The 17908-nt window shown below is 42.9% G+C and overlaps 1 protein-coding gene across 1 annotated transcript in view; it reads left to right on the top strand.

The window, feature by feature from the left end:
* Positions 1-3094: 3094 nt before the first annotated feature.
* The window catches only part of LOC111962603 (tetraspanin-9), a 228483-nt gene continuing 213669 nt past the window's right edge, over positions 3095-17908 (top strand). Inside the window, exon 1 of the mRNA XM_023985813.2 lies at positions 3095-3173. The gene's annotated coding sequence lies outside the window, so the exon portion shown is untranslated. The remainder of the gene's footprint in view (positions 3174-17908) is intronic.

Genomic DNA, 17908 nt, shown 5'->3' with positions numbered 1-17908 from the left:
ACCAATCAGCGTGGTAAGGGACAGCAGCAGCAGTGGCCAAGTACACAGGACTCCTGGACATGGGAGGAAATTCTGGACGTAAGGGACCCTGGGTCAAGCTGGGGAAATCGCCGCCCTCGTGAAGAGCTGGAGGCAGCTAAAGCCGAGAGGCGGTGGTATGAGGAGGCAGCACGGAAGCGTGGCTGGAAGCCAGAGAGGCAGCCCCCAAAATTGGGGGGAGGGACACGGGGAGTGTGGCGAAGTCAGGTAGGAGACCTACTCTAACTTCCCGTGCTTACCGTGGAGAGCGAGAGTACGGCAGACACTGTGTTATGCGGAAGAGCGCACGGTGTCTCCTGTACGTGTGCATAGCCCGGTGCGGTACATCCCAGCTCCTCGTATCGGCCGGGCTAAGATGGGCATCGAGCCAGGTGCCATAAGCCGGCTCAATGCATCTGGTCTCCAGTGCGTCTCCTTGGCCGGTGTACATGGCACCAGCCTTACGCATGGTGTCCCCCGTTCACCAGCACAGCCCAGTGCGGGTTATTCCACCTCGCCGCACTGGCCGGGCTAAGGGGAGTATTCAGCCAGGTAAGGTTGGGCAGGCTCGGTGCTCAAGAGCTCCAGTACGCCTTCACAGTCCGGTATATCCGGTGCCACCTCCTCGCACCAGCCCAGTACCACCAGTGCCAACACCACGCACCAGGCTTCCTGTGCGTCTCCAGAGCCCTGTTCCTCCTCCACGCACTCGCCCTGTGGTGCGTGTCTCCAGCCCGGTACCACCAGTTCCGGCACCACGCACCAAGTCCTCTGTGCGTCTCCAGAGCCCTGTACTTCCTGTTGCTGCTCCCCGCACTAGCCTTGAGGTGCGTGTCCTTAGCCCGGTACCACCAGTTCCGGCACCATGCACCAGGCCTACTGTGCGCCTCAGCAGGTCAGAGTCTGCCGTCTGCCCAGCGCCGCCTGCGCTGCCCGTCTGCCCAGCGCCATTGAGCTGCCCGTCTGCCCAGCGCCGTCTGAGCTGCCCGTCTGCCCAGCGCCGTCTGAGCTGCCCATCTGCCCAGCGCCATCTGAGCCGCCCGTCTGTCCAGCGCCATCTGAGCCGTCCGTCAGTCAGGAGCCCCCAGAGCCGCCTGTCAGTCAGGAGCTGCCAGAGCCGCCCGCCAGTCAGGAGCTGCCAGAGCCGCCCGCCAGTCAGGAGCTGCCAGAGCCGCCCGCCAGTCAGGAGCTGCCGGAGCCGCCCGCCAGTCAGGAGCTGCCCTGCAGTCATGAGCTGTCCTTCAGTCATGAGCTGCCCTTCAGTCCGGAGTTGCCCTTCAGTCTCGGAGCTGCCATTCAGTCCGGAGCTGCCCTTCAGTCCGGAGCTGCCCTTCAGTCCGGAGCTGCCCTTCAGTCCGGAGCTGCCCTTCAGTCCGGAGCTGCCCTTCAGTCCGGAGCTGCCCTTCAGTCCGGAGCTGCCTCAGCCAGAGCTACCTCTCAGTCATGAGCTACCTCTCAGTGGGAATGTGATGAAAGAAATTAAAGCTGAAATAAATCACTCTCTACTATTATTCTGACATTTCACATTCTTAAAATAAAGGGGTGATCCTAACTGACCTAAAACAGGGAATTTTTACCTGGATTAATTGTCAGGAATTGTGAAAAACTGAGTTTAAATGTATTTGGCTAAGATGTATGTAAACTTCTGACTTCAACTGTATCTTATATTTGAGATTCTTCAAAGTAGCCACCCTTTACCTTGATGGCAGCTTTGCACACTCTTGGCATTCTCTCAACCAGCTTCATGAGGTAGTCACCTGGAATGCATTTCAATTAGCAGGTATAGCCTTGTTAAAAGTTAATTTGTGGAATTTATTTTATTCTTAATGTGTTTGAGCCAATCAGTTGTGTTGTGACAAGGTAGGGGTGGTATACAGAAGATAGCCCTATTTAGTAAAAGACCAAGTCCATATTATGGAAAAAACTGCTCAAATAAGCAAGGGGAAACGACAGTCCATCATTACTTTAAGACATGAAGGTCAGTCAATCCAGAAACTTTACTTTGAAAGTTTCTTGAAATGCAGTAGCAAAAACCAGCAATCGCTATGATGAAATTGACATGATTGATTGACTGTAGGTGAGGGCGGTACTTTCTTTATAAACACAAACTCACTTCCTTGACAACTTCCTTCACAACAGCTCTGCACAATATTGTTGTATGGCGGTATTATACATTTTATATTGTGGATATGTAGTGGTGTAATAATGTTATATGATGTACTGTTTTATATTTTGTTTTATGTGTGATGTAAGTGCCTTAAAGTGTTTGGACCGCAGGAAGAGTAGCTTCTGACTTGGCATCATCTAATGGGGATCCCTAACAAATATAAATGCCCCAACGGCTATATTGAAATTGTTTGTTGGCACCGCCAAGGCTGTTTCCCTTCTGCCGCTATTGTAGAACAGCCCTCCAAATGATAAAAGGAAACTGGAGATGCCATTGCTCATCATTACATGGAAATGTAAGGTATTGGCTGGGATATCATCTTATAGGGAGAGGAGACCCGGGCCATGTTTATTTGATTTGATTTATATGATTGGGGCTGTAGATCAGCCTGTAGACTCCTGCTGCACTTCTCATATGAAGGTGTTCATGAAGTGCCATCATTCATTCTGCAGAGCAAGTGCTGGCTATTGATAGTCTGTGTATTTTACCATGCCTGCCAAGTGAGAGAGAGAGACTGAATCAGACCCAGTAGCTACATTGTGTATACATCTTGTCATCCACTCCCAGCATATTGTCCTTTCTTATTTCCCCCTCTCAGTATTCTGCCGCAGTGCTCAAGGTCACACGTAGCGCCTGGAATTTTGTTGGAGCTGAGTGAAGAACTGACCACTCTGCTCGGTGATAAACAGCTTACTACTTGCTCTAGTCTCTCAAACTGTAGTGTTGATGCTCTTTACATTTTAACTGTCCCTCCTGGCCTGTGGAATAGATCTATCCATGTGGCCATTTTATACTCTGGGTTTTATTGTGTTTTACAGGCCTGGCCCTCTATAAATATGACGTTTATTATTCATGGACTGTGGTGAGAAAGAGAGCGTAGAGTGCTGACTGAGTTTGTGTTTTTGGCAGGCTTCAGGGCTTTCCTACTCTGAGACTGACCTGTGACTGCGGAACAGACACTGTCTCCCTCTTCACCCCCAGAGCAAAGGTAAGAACTCCACACACACACACACACACACACACACACACACACACACACACACACACACACACACACACAAACAAACAAACACAGGACTCCCATCTGTTTCAGGACCTGTTTAACGCATTATCAAAGGGAACAAGACACTGTAATTACACCTACCAGAGATATAATACCAGTGCCCTCTCAGTCACCATCGATGTGTTTGCACAATGAACTTCGATTCAGTTGCACTGTAATCAGCATTAGCTCCTCTAGCTCAACCCCCTCTGCTCTGATATCACAGTGCACTGTTGCACCTTTGACAGCCCTACTGCTTGCTCTGCAGTGAGTATGGTTACATGCACACAATAATGTGATTATTGTGCATAATCAGATGAATACAATAGTTAGATTAAAACGTTTATATGCTTTGCAAGAAGAATGATTTCCCTAATAATCCTGTTTCCGTGGACACATCTGAAGTCAGGCTACCTGATGACACTGGTAAATGCAGAAAATTGCCAATCAAAATAAACGTTCTACCATGTCATTTTTGGGAAGCATATTTGATCCTGATTTAAGACTTATACTGTTTGTATATACTACTTCTAAGACACATACATTCAGTTGTTCCAAAGTCAATTGACTCGTGCTAAAGAGGGAGGCTTGGTCGGCTGATGCTAGAACATGTGCAGATCATATATACCCGATTTAAGGTGTTTACATGTCCTAATAACTCGAAAGAAGTATCAAATCAAAGTTTATTCATGTACGTCGAAAACAACAGGTGTGGACCTTACAGAGAAATGCTTACTTACAAGCCCTAACCAACAGTGCAATTTTTAAGTAAAAAATWGGTATTAGGTAAATAATAGATATGTTTTTAAGAAAAGAAAAAAGTAAAATGACAGTGAAAATAACAGTAGTGAGGCTATATACAGGTGGTACCGGTACAGAGTCAATGTGTTGGGGCACCGGTTAGTCAGGCTAATTGAGGTTATATGTACATGTAGGTCATGTTAATAAAGTGGCTATGCATATATGATAAACAGAGAGTAGCAGCAGCGTAAAAGAGGGGATTGGTTGGTAGGGGGTGGCGGGACACAATGCAAATAGTCTGGGTAGCCATTTGATTACCTGTCCAGGAGTCTTATTGCATGGGAGTAAAAGCTGTTGAGAATCTTTTTGGTCCTACACTTGGCGCTCCGGTACCGCTTGCCATGCGGTAGCAGAGAGAACAGTCTATGACTGGGGTGACTGGGGTCTTTGACAGTTTTTAGGGCCTTCCTCTGACACCGCCTGGTGTAGGGGTCCTGGATGGCAGGCAGCTTAGCCCCAGTGATGTACTGTACTCTGTAGTGCCTTGCGGTCGGAGGCCGACCAGTTGCCGTACCAGGCAGTGATGCAACCAGTCAGAAAACCAGTTTTAATCAGCGTATGCTTTCTTTGATTTTGACCTCATGCCATTTAAGATAAGCAAAGTAAGGTGTTTACAGGACTATTGCATAATCTGCCTACAACCATAAGCAGTTTAATATCGAATTATTACTGTCCATGTAAACATTCTCAGTGTGTCTTTAAGAAATAGCATGGTATAATCTTTTTCATCTTACAGCAAACACTCCCCAGTCAGTTGTGCTCTTATTCCCCGGGCCTTCCAAGGTGTAAGGTCCTCTCTGATAGCCACTCAGACCCCTTCCCGGTGGCTCCCCACTTCAAAGTCAAGCGTTGCTAAAAAGGAGGACAAAAATTTGCCGCTAGCCAGTGCTCGGAAAGACCGGCTAACTTGTGTTTGGCTACCGATGTAGGATCATAATTTGAGCCCGTTTGTGAATGTGAATTATGTGAATTATAATTAATATACATTTTTGTAGGGGTTATTATACATTTTTGTAGGGGTTGATACATTTTCCGTTAGGGCAAATCAAGTCTGAAATGTTAAAAGTGGAAAATACAAACTTTACTAGCCTTTTTAAAACTCAAATACACTACAAGTTTGCATTTCTTGCTTTACAGAAACATTCTCAGCAACAAAAGAGTGATCAAATGAAGATCCTTCATCTGTAGATCAAAGCGTAGGGTAGCTGAACTGGCAGGCTCTGCTGCGGCAGGGCTACTGTGCCAGTCATGTGAGTGATGCGGTAAGAAGCCTCAGGCGCTGAGGTGTCAGATCCATAGCAGAGAAATCAGCAGGATGGGGGGTTTGGGAATGAAGGGTCAAGGATATGGGCATCACTGTCTCTCCCTCACTGTCCCTTTTAATGCATACAAACATCCCCCTCTGGGCTTTGTGGTCTGCAGGAGATGTGTGTGTGTGTGTGTGTGTGTGTGTGTGGTGTGTGGTGTGTGTGTGTGTGTGTGTGTGTGTGTGTGTGTGTGTGTGTGTGTGTGTGTGTGTGTGTGTGTGTGTGTGTGTGTGTGTGTGTGTGTGTGTGTGTGTGTGTGTGTGTGTGTGTGTGTGTGTGCAGAGAGTGATAGTGTGTGTGTTGGACTGTATGTATGTATGTATGTATGTATGTACACTACCGTTCAAAAGTTTGGGGTCACTTAGAAATTCCTTGTTTTTGAAAGAAAAGCACATTTTTTGTCCATTAAAATAACCTCAAATTCATCAGAAATAGTGTGTAAACATTGTTAATGTTGTAAATGACAATTGTAGCTGGAAACGGCGATTTTTTATGGAATATCTACAAAGGCGTACAGAGGCCCATTACAGCAACCATCACTCCTGTGTTCCAATGGCACGTTGTGTTAGCTAATCCAAGTTTATCATTTTAAAAGGCTAATTGATCATTAGAAAACCCTTTTGCAAATATGTTAGCACAGCTGAAAACTGTTGTCCTGATTAAAGAAGCAATAAAACTGGCCTTCTTTAGACGAGTTGAGTATCAGGAGTATTCCATGTGAGAAATTGCCAAGAAACTGAAGATCTGTACAACGCTGTGTACTACTTCCTTCACAGAACAGCGCAAACTGGCTCTAAGCAGAATAGAAAAGAGGAGTGGGCCCCGGTGCACAACTGAGCAAGAGGACAAGTACATTAGAGTGTCTAGTTTGAGAAACACACGCGCTCACAAGTCCTCAACTGGCAGCTTCATTAAATAGTACCCGCAAAACACCAGTCTCAACGGTGAAGAGGTGACTCCGGGATGCTAGCCTTCTAGGCAGAGTTCCTCTGTCCAGTGTCTGTGTTCTTTTGCCAATCTTTTATTTTTATTGGCCAGTCTGAGATATGGCTTTTCTTTGCAACTTTGTCTAGGCCAGCATCCCGCTTTTCTTTCAAAAACAAGGACATTCTAAGTGACAAACTTTTTGAACGGTAGTGTATTTACAGGTACAGTTAAGTCGAAAGTTTACATACACCTTATCCAAATACATTTAAACTCAGTTTTTCACATTTCCTGACAATTAAACCAAGTAAAAAATCCGTCTTAGATCAATTAGGATCATCACTTTATTTTAAGAATGTGAAATGTCAGAGTAATAGTAGAGGCATTATTTATTTCAGCTTTAATTCTTTCATCACATTCCCAGTGGGTCAGAAGTTTACATACACTCAATTAGTATTTGGTAGCATTGCTTTTAGCAGTGTTTAACTTGGGTCAAACGTTTCGAGTAGCCTTCCACAAACTTCCACACTAAATTGGGTGAATTTTGGCCATTCCTCCTGACAGAGCTGGTGTAAACTGAATCAGGTTTGTAGGCCTCCTTGTTCGCACACGCCTTTTTCAGTTCTGCCACATATTTTCTATAGGATTGAGGTCAGGGCTTTGTGATGGCACTCGATTACCTTGACTTTTTTCCTTAAGCCATTTTGCCACAACTTTGGAAGTATGCTTGGGGTCATTGTCCATTTGGAAGACCATTTGCGACCAAGCTTTAACTTCTGACTGATGTCTTGAGATGTTTCTTTCAATATATCCACATCATTTTCTTTCCTCATGATGTCATCTATTTTGTGAAGTGCACCAGTCCTTCTGCAGCAAACCACCCCCACATCAGATGCTGCCACCTCCGCCGTGCTTCACTGTTGGATGGTGTTCTTCGGCTTGCAAGCCTCCCCTTTTTCCTCCAACATAACGATGGTCATTATGACCAAACAATTCTATTTTTGTTTCATCAGACCAGAGGACATTTCTCCAAAAGTACGATCTTTGTCCCCATGTGCATGTGCAAACCTAGTCTGGCATTTTTATGGCGGTTTTGGAGCAGTGGCTTCTCTCCTTGCTGAGCGGCCTTTGAGGTTGTGTCGATATAGGACTCGTTTTACTGTGGATATAGATACTTTGTACCTGTTTCCTCCAGCATCTTCACAAGGTCCTTTGCTGTTGTTCTGCGATTGATTTGCCCTTTCGCACCGAAGTACGTTCATCTCTAGGAGACAGAACGCGTCTTCTTCCTGAGTGGTATGACGCCTGCGTGGTCCATGGTGTTTATACTTGCATACTATTGTTTGCACAGATGAACATGGTACCTTCAGGCGTTTGGAAATTGCTCCCAAGGATGAACCAGACTTGTGGAGTCTACATTTCTTTTCTGAGGTCTTGGCTATTTCTTTTGATTTTTCCATGTCAAGCAAAGAAGCACTGAGTTGAAGGTAGGCCTTGAAATACATCCACAGGTATACCTCCAATTGACTCAAATGATTTCAAATTAGCCTATCAGAAGCTTCTAAAGCCATGACATAATTTTCTGGAATTTTCAAGCTGTTTAAGGCACAGTCAACTTAGTGTATGTAAACTTCTGAACTTTCTGGAATTCTCATACATGAGTTATAAGTGAAATAATCTGTCGTAAAACAATTGTTGGGAAAAATTTATTGTGTCATGCACAAAGTAGATGTTCTAACTGACTTGCCAAACTATAGTTTGTTAACATGAAAATGTTGGATTGGTTGAAAAATAAGTTTTAATAACTCCAAGTCTATGTGAACTTCCGACTTCAACTGTATGTGCACATACAGTGGGGAGAACAAGTATTTGATACAACTGCTGATTTGCAGGTTTCTATACAAGCATGTAGAGGTCGTAATTTTTTATCATAAGGTACAGCTTCAACTGTGAGAGAAACGGAATCTAAAACAAAAATCCAGAAATCACATTGTATGATTTTTAGTAATTAAATCTGCATTTTAATTGCATGACAAAGTATTTATACATCAGAAAGCAGAACTTAATATTTGGTCAGAAACTTATGTTTGCAATTTACAGAGATCATACGTTTCCTGTAGTTCTGACCAGGTTGCAACACACTGCAAGCAGGGATTTTGGCCCACTCACTCCATACAGACCTCCTCCAGTCCTTCAGGTTTCCGGGCTGTCCGCTGGGCAATACGGACTTTCAGCTCCCTCCAAAAGATTTTTATTGGGTTCAGAGTCTGGAGAACTGGCTTAGGTCCACTCCAGGACCTTTGAGATGCTTCTTACGGGGCCACTCCTTAGTTGCCTCTGGCTGTGGTGTTTCAGGTCGTTGGTCATGCTGGAAGACCCAGCCACGACCCATCTTCAAATGCTCTTACTGCGGGAAGGAGGTTGTTTGGCCAAGATCTCGCGATACATGGCCCCATCCAGTCCCATCCCTCAATACGGTCAGTCGTCCTGTCCCCTTTGCAGAAAGCATCCCCAAAGAATCATGTTTCCACCTCTGTGCTTCACGGTTGGATGGTGTTCTTGGGGTTGTACTCATCTTTTCTTCTTCCTCCAAAACACGGCGAGTGGAGTTTAGACCAAAAAGCTCTATTTTTGTCTCATCAGACACATTACCTTCTACCATTCCTCCTCTGGATCATCCGATGGTCATTGGCAAACTCAGACGGGCCTGGAACATGCCTGGCTTGAAGCAGGGGGACCTTGCGTGTGGTTACTAATCGGTTTTTCTTTAGGACTGTGGTCCCAGCTCTCTTCAGGTCATTGAGCCAGGTCCTGCCCGTGGTAGTTCTGGGCTGACCCTCACCTTCCTCATGATCATTGAATGCCCACGAGGTGAGATCTTGCTGGCAGCCGCAGACCGAGGGTGATTGACCCATCATCTGAACTTCTCAATTTTCTAATAATTTGCTCCAACTATTGTTGCTCTCACCAAAGCTGCTTGCCTATTGTCCTGTAAGCCCATCCCAGCCCTTGTGCAGGTCACAAATTGTTATCCCTGATGTCCTTAAATCAGCTCTCTGTTCTTGGCCATTGGTGGGAGAGTTGGAGTCCTGTTTGATTGAGTGTGTGGGACAGTGTCTTTTAACAGGTAACGAGTTTTCAAACAGGTGCAGTTAATACAGTAATGAGTGGAGAACAGGAGGCCTTCTTACAGAAAAGACTACAGGTCTTGAGAGACGGAATTTAACTGGTTGGGTAGGTGATCAAATACTTATGTCATGCAATAAAATGCAAAATTTAATTACTTAAAATCAATTACAATGTGATTTTCTGGATTTTTTGTTTTAGATCCGATCCTATCACAGTTGAAGTGTACCTATGATAAAAATGACAGACCTCTACATGCTTTGTAAGTAGGAAAACCTGCAAAATCGTCAGTGTATCAAATACTTGTTCTCCCCACTGTACATATAATGTGAGCTCATATGTGTGTGAAGAGAGTCCCCTCACTCAATTAGACAACCTTCAGCTGGCAGATCATTTAGGGATATTGACAGATGAGGTCATTGAAACATCATCAAACCCCCCACAGCCCTCCTCCACAGCCTCCCAGGCCTCGACCACAGGCATGTGGGCCAGCGTGAAGTGGACTGCTGGGAGGTCAGGAGTAACTGAGACCGCTGGAGGATTTGGGACGACAGGACAGGGATGGCCTGCTTAGAGAGGATGTCCAAACCTTCACCCCCCTCAACTCAAATAAATCAAAACATAATATCAAATATTATTTGTCACATGCGCCGAATACAACAGGTATAGACTGTTCCGAGCCAGATTATTCCATTCTCCCTCCCTGCATCTTTGTCTACCTGATGCTACTCCTCCAATGGAACTATTTACATATTTTTTTGCCAGGCTGAAGCAGCAGCAGCACGCACCGATGGCCACCAGAGATATGGCACGCCTCTGTTTATTGGCTATTGATTGACTGTGCTTTGGCAAAAGGGAGACAATGAGTTACTGGTCGCTCGCTGTGGTAGTACTGCTTCTCGAGAGAAAGTAGTCTGGCCCGGTTTACTTTATTTATTTATATCTCTGGTTTCATACTGAACATAAATATAAACGCAACATGTAAAGTGTTGGTCCCATGTTTCATGAGCTAAAATAAAATATCCCAGAAATGTTCAATAGGCTTCAAAAGCTTATTTCTCTCAAATGTTGTGTACAAATTTGTTTACATCCCTGTTAGTGATCATTTTTCCTTTACCAAGATAATCCATCCACCTGACAGGTGTGGCATATCAAGAAGCTGATTAAACAGCATGATCATTACACAGGTGCAGTTTTGTCATACAACACAATACCACAGATGTCTCATGTTTTGAGGGATCGTGCAATTGGCATGCTGACTGCAGGAATGTCCACCAGAGCTGTTGCCAGATAATTGAATGTTAATTTCTCTACCATAAGCCACCTCCAACATCGTTTTAGAGAATTTGAAAGTACAGTACCATTCAACATTTTGGACACACCTTCTCATTCAAGGGTTTTTCTTCATTTTTACTATTTTCTACATTGTAGAATAATAGTGAAGACATCAACACTATGAAATAACACATATGGAATGATGTAGTAACCAACAAAGTGTTAAACAAATCTAAATATATTTTTTGTAGCAACACTTTGCCTTGATGATAGCTTTGCACACTCTTGGCATTCTNACCTGGAAGACTTTTCCAAACTTTTCTACATATTCTGATCACTTGTTAGCTGCCTTTCCTTCACTCTGCGGTCCAACTCCTCCCAAACCATCTCATTTGGGTTGAGGTCGGGTGACTGTGGAGGTCAGGTCATCTGATGCAGCACTCCATCACTCTCCTTTTTGGTCAAATAGCACTTACACAGCATGGAGGTGTGTTGGGTCATTGTCCTGTTGAAAGAGAAATTATAGTCCCACTAAGCCAAACCAGATGGGATGGCGTATCTCTGCAGAATGTTGTGGTAGCCATGCTGGTTAAGTGTGCCTTGAATTCTAAATAAATAATAGACAGTGTCACCAGCAAAGCACCCTTACAAATAACATTTGATTTGATCACGCTTCCCCCACCATGCTTCATGGTGGGAACTACACATGCGGAGATCATCCGTTCACCTACTCTGCGTCTCACAAAGACACAGCTGTTGGAACCAAAAATCTCAAATTTCGAGTCATCAGACCAAAGGACAGATTTCCACTGGCCTAATGTCCATTGCTCGTATTTCTTGGCTCATGCAAGTCTCTTCTTCTTATTGGTGTCCTTTAGTAGTGCTTTCTTTAAAGCAAATCGACCATGAAGGCCTGATTCACACAGTCGCCTCTGAACAGTTGATGTTGAAATGTGTCTGTTGCTTGAACTCTGTGAAGCATTTACTTGGGCTGCAATTTCTGAGGCTGGTAACTCTAATGAACATATCCTCTGCAGCAAAGGTAACTCTGGGTCTTCCTTTCCTGTGGCGATCGTTATGAGAGCCTGTTTCATCATAGCACTTGATGGTTTTTGCGACTGCACTTGAAAAAACATTCAAAGTTCTTGAGATTTTCAGCCGGATTGACTGACCTTCATGTCTTAAAGTAATGATGGACTGTTGTTTCTCTTTGCTTATTTGAGCTGTTCTTGCCATAATATGGACTTGGTCTTTTACCAAATAGGGTTATCAACTGTACCAATTTAAGTCGCTCTGGATAAGAGCGTCTGCTAAATGACTTAAATGTAAATGTATACCCCCCCTACCTTGTCACAACACAACATGTGTAAGTTTACATACACTCAATTAGTATTTGGTAGCATTGCTTTTAGCAGTGTTTAACCTGGGTCAAACGTTTCGAGTGCCTTCCACAAACTTCCACAATAAATTGGGTGAATTTTGGCCCATTCCTCCTGACAGAGCTGGTGTAACTGAATCAGGTTTGTAGGCCGCCTTGCTCGCACACGCTTTTTCAGTTCTGCCCACCACATTTTCTATAGATTGAGGTCAGGGCTTTGTGATGGCCACTCGAATACCTTGACTTTGTTTTCCTTAAGCCATTTTGCCACAACTTTGGAAGTATGCTTGGGTCATTGTCCATCTGGAAGAACCCATTTGCGACCAAGCTTTAACTCCTGACTGATGTCTTGAGATGTTTCTTCAATATATCCACATCATTTTCTTTCCTCATGATGTCATCTTTTTGTGAAGTGCACCAGTCCTTCCTGCAGCAAACCACCCCACATCATGATGCTGCCACCCCCGTGTTCACTTTTGGGATGGTGTTCTTCGGCTTGCAAGCCTCTCCCTTTTTCCTCCAACATAACGATGGTCATTATGACCAAACAATTCTATTTTTGTTTCATCAGACCAGAGGACATTTCTCCAAAAGTACGATCTTTGTCCCCATGTGCAGTTGCAAACCATAGTCTGGCTTTTTTATGGCGGTTTTGGAGAAGTGGCTTCTTCCTTGCTGAGCGGCCTTTGAGGTTGTGTCGATATAGGACTCGTTTTACTGTGGATATAGATACTTTTGTACCTGTTTCCTCCAGCATCTTCACAAGGTCCTTGCTGTTGTTCTTGGATTGATTTGCCCTTTTCGCCACCAAAGTACGTTAATCTCTAGGAGACAGAACGGTCTCCTTCCTGAGCGGTATGATGCCTGCGTGGTCCCATGGTGTTATACTTGCATACTATTGTTTGTACAGATGAACGTGGTACCTTCAGGCGTTTGGAAAATTGCTCCCAAGGATGAACCAGACTTGGCTGATTTTCTGAGGTCTTGGCTGATTTCTTTTGATTTTTCCATGTCAAGCAAAGAAGCACTGAGTTTGAAGGTAGGCCTTGAAATACATCCACAGTTATACCTCCAATTGACTCAAATGATTCAATTAGCCTATCAGAAGCTTCTAAAGCCATGACATAATTTTCTGGAATGTTCCAAGCTGTTTAAAGGCACAGTCAACTTAGTGTATGTTAACTTTCTGACACATAAGGAATGATGTAGTAACCAAAAAAGTGTTAAACAAATCTAAATATATTTTTGTAGCAACCGCTTTGCCTTGATGATAGCTTTGCACACTCTTGGCATTCTTTCAACCAGCTTCACCTGGAAGACTTTTCCAAACTTTTCTACATATTCTGATCACTTGTTAGCTGCCTTTCCTTCACTCTGCGGTCCAACTCCTCCCAAACCATCTCAATTGGGTTGAGGTCGGGTGACTGTGGAGGTCAGGTCATCTGACCTAGTGGCCAAAATCTAAATTGCAGCTGGGCTGGAATAATACATTATGGTACAAAAAATACAAWGGAACGTTTTTTTATTTTCTTTGTATTATCTTTTACCAGATCTATTGTGTTATATTCTCCGACATTCCTTTCACATTTTCAAAAACTTCAAAGTGTTTCCTTTCAAATGGTACCAAGAATATGCATATCCTTGCTTCAGGGCCTGAGTTACAGGCAGTTCGATTTGGGTATGTCATTTTAGGCAAAAATTGAAAAAAAGGGGCGGATCCTTAAGAGGTTTTAATGATGCATTTCGAGATGGAGGGATGGCAACATGGAATCTTCCCACATTGTTTATTTATATAGTGTCAAGACCTGGACACAGGTTCTATTCTGTGGAGAGGTCGCTAGCATAAGGCGAGCTATGTCAATGCGAAAGGACGAGCAATTCAATTTCAATGTCTGATGACATCCATTTGAAATTAAATTGGTTCCTGCACATAGTTTTCATTCTCCAGGAGTCATTGGTTCATTAKGTATGCTTGGATGTGAATGCATCTCGGTCTCACCGCAACGCGAGGAGGAGCCACCCTTCCATGTGAAAGCTAATGAATGACTATAAATAAGTATTTTACAACATCTGCATTTGCAACACACATCTCCAATAAAATAGTTGTTTGATGATGTTATAAGAAATAGAATGTTCAAATCTCTTGTTTTAAGCAGTCTAATGAACATGCTTGGTGTTTCAGAGGAGGCTGTTATCTTCTTTGAGCCTCTCTGATCTACTGGGAGATTGGTATTTCCTCTACACAGGCTGAACACTGCTTGGACTGGCTGGCTGGTTGACTTTCATTGTGTGGGAATAGTAGCTACATATATATCAGCAATGACTGTACAGTACGTTCATTTTCTGGAGGAAAACCTATACACTGTATGAGCGTCAGGCAGCTTTGTGCTATTTAATAGTTTATCAGTTAAATGAGAAAACTACTGTGAGATAAAAAGGATTTTAGCTGTAAAGATTTATTAGCTCAGTATTGAGAAGTAATGAATGCAGTAGGYTTGGGCAGTATACCGTATGTCGGGGTATTTGGAAATCATCATCAATACCAATGTTTTTCAAGACATTTTTATATTTGTAGCTACTTTTTAAGTAAATACCTGCAGTCAACTTGTGCAATACTTTAGGAGATGAAGCAGATTGGGTTCTTCTAAGGCGTCTAGGTGTAGCAGGTAATGCTGAGTCAGGTGCAGGACACAGAGATGAGTAATAAACGTACCGCCGAACGCCGCCCGAACAAGGAGAGGGACCAACTTCGGCGGAAGTCGTGACAGTTCTTCATTTCACCTGTGACATTATTTTAAATTATTAAGCTTACCTTTGTCTGTAAATAGCACAACAGGAGAAAGCGGGAACAGTTGTCCAGCTGTGTATTGACAGGGGTCCCATTTTATATAGAAAGTCTAGTGTTTTAATGCGTCAATATAGTGATCAGGGACATTCAACTATAGTTTTCCTTCACAGAAAATAAATTATTGCAACACATTCGGCAGAAACTAGCTTCATTTTCGTCAGAACAGAAGTGCAACGCTGTTTGGCTGGCAGACACACAAGCAAATTAGCCTACAATGAAAAGCAAGGTATTTTTTGTAAAACACAATGTATGGCCATCATATTTCTAATGTTTATCATAGAAATAATGTAGCCAGCTACATTTCCTAATGTTTTGCTTAAAGTTAACCTTACATTTTACCAGAGAAAAATGGGCTGGCTACACCAAGAAAGGGACCAGAGACAAGTAGCTACAGTGCACATCAGTAAAAGCGCTGTTTGCTGATATAATGCCTGTTCACTGATCGAATGCCCGTTTGTGAATTCTCGTTCGAGTGGAGAAGTGCAACTGAAGCACAAAATTATTCTAATGCCAAGCAGAAATTACAATAAGAAACATTTTCGATATGCATTTACAAAACCTAGCAAGATACAGTATTTTTTTATGAGTTTAATCTTTTTTTACTGTGTGAAAAACACAGAATTCAGAACCCCGAAGTTTAACTAGCTACAGTTGAAGTCGGAAGTTTACATGCACTTAGGTTGGAGTCATTAAAACTYGTTTTTCAACCACTCTACAAATTTCTTGTTAACAAACTATAGTTTTGGCAAGTTGGTTAGGACATCTACTTTGTGCATGACACAAGTAATTTTTCCAACAATTGCTTACAGACAGATTATTTCACTTATAATTCACTGTATCACAATTCCAGCAGGTCAGAAGTTTACATACACAAAGTTGACTGTGCCTTTAAACAGCTTGGAAAATTCCAGAAATGATGACATGGCTTTAGAATCTTCTGATTGACTAATTGACATCATTTGAGTCAATTGGAGGTATACCTGTGGATGTATGTCACGCCCTGACCGTAGATTGCTTTGTATGTTTCTATTTTTTGTTTGGTCAGCGTGTGATGTGGGTGGGCATTCTATGTTTGTATGTCTAGGTTTTGTATTTCTAGGTTTTGGCCTGGTATGGTTCCCAATCAGAGGCAGCTGTCTATCGTTGTCTCTGATTGAGAACCATACTTAGGTAGCCTGTTTTCCCACTGGTAGTTGTGGGTGGTTATTTTCTGTTTAGTGTTTGTATCACCTGTCAGAACTGTTTCGGTCATTCCTTTTGTTATTTTGTATTTAGTGTTCAGTTTTGAATAAATAATATGAACACGTATCACGCTGCACCTTGGTCCTCACCTTCTTCCGATGAATGCCGTTACAATGTATTTCAAAGCCTACCTTCAAATGCAGTGCCTCTTTGCTTGACATCATGGGAAAATCAAAAGAAATCAGCCAAGACCTCAGAATAAAAATTGTAGACCTCCTCAAGTCTGGTTCATCCTTGGGAGCAATTTCCAAACGCCTGAATGTACCACGTCCATCTGTACAAACAATAGTACGCAAGTATAAACACCATGGGACCACAGAGCCATCATACCACTCAGAAAGGAGATGCGTTCTGTCTCCTAGAGATGAACGTACTTTGGTATGAATAGTGCAAATCAATCCCAGAACAACAGCAAAGGACCTTGTGAAGATGTTGGAGGAAACAGGTAAAAAAGTATCTATATCCACAGTAAAATGAGTCCTATATCGACATAACCTGAAAGGCCGCTCAGCAAGGAAGAAGCYACTGCTCCAAAACCGCCATAAAAAAGAAGCCAGACTAGAGTTTGCAACTGCACATGGGGACAAAGATCGTACTTTTTGGAGAAATGTCCTCTGGTCTGATGAAACAAAAATAGAACTGTTTGGCCATAATGACTATCGTTATTTTTGTAGGATAAAGGGGGAGGCTTGCAAGCCAAAGATAACCATCCCAACCGTGAAGCAAGGGGGTGGCAGCATCGTTTTGTGGTGATGTTTTGCTGCAGGAGGGACTGATTCACTTCACAAAATAGATGGCATCATGAGGCAGGAAAATTATGTGGATATACTGAAGCAGCATCTCAAGACATCAGTCAGGAAGTTAAAGCTTGGTCGCAAATGGGTCTTCCAAATGGACAATGACCCCAAGCATACTTCCAAAGTTGTGGCAAAATGGCTTAAGGACAACAAAGTCAAGGTATTGGAGTGGCCATCACAAAGCCCTGACCTCAATCCCATAGAAAATGTGTGGGTAGAATTGAAAAATGTGTGATGCAGGTGAAAAAGGTGAATGCACCAATTTGTAAGTCGCTCTGGATAAGAGCGTCTGCTAAATGACTTAAATGTAAATGTAAATGTAAAAAGCGTGTGCGAGCAAGGAGTTCTACAAACCTGACTCCGGTACACCAGCTCTGTCAGGAGGAATGGACCAAAATTCACCCAATTTATTATGGGAAGCTTGTGGAAGGTTACCTGAAACATTTGACCTAAGTTAAACAATTTAAAGGCAATGCTACTAAATACTAATTGAGTGTATGTAAACTTCTGACCGAATTGGAATGTGATGAAAGAAATAAAAGCTGAAATAAATAATTTCACATTCTTAATAAAATAAAGTGGTGGTCCTAACTGACATATGACAGGGAATTTTTTACTTGGATATAATGTCAGGAATTGTGAAAAACTGAGTTTAAATGTATTTGGCTAAGGTATAAGTAAACTTCCGACTTCCAACTGTGTATATACTGTATATATATATATATATATATATATATATATATATATTTCACAGTACCAGTCAAAAGTTTGGACACACCTACTCATTCAAGGGTTTTTCTTTATTTTTACTATTTTCTACATTGTAGAATAATAGGTAAGACATCAAAACTATGAAATAACACATATGGAATTAAGTATTAACCAAAAAAGTGTTAAACAAATCAAAATAGATTTTATACTTGAGATTCTTCAACGTAGCCACCCTTTGCCTTGATGACAGCTTTGCACACTCTTGGCATTCT

The sequence above is a fragment of the Salvelinus sp. IW2-2015 genome, linkage group LG4q.1:29 (genome assembly GCF_002910315.2).
Source record: "Salvelinus sp. IW2-2015 linkage group LG4q.1:29, ASM291031v2, whole genome shotgun sequence".
Lineage (NCBI taxonomy): Eukaryota > Metazoa > Chordata > Actinopteri > Salmoniformes > Salmonidae > Salvelinus > Salvelinus sp. IW2-2015.
Note: the sequence above shows the minus strand (reverse complement) of the source record. Positions and strands in the feature narration are given on the sequence as shown.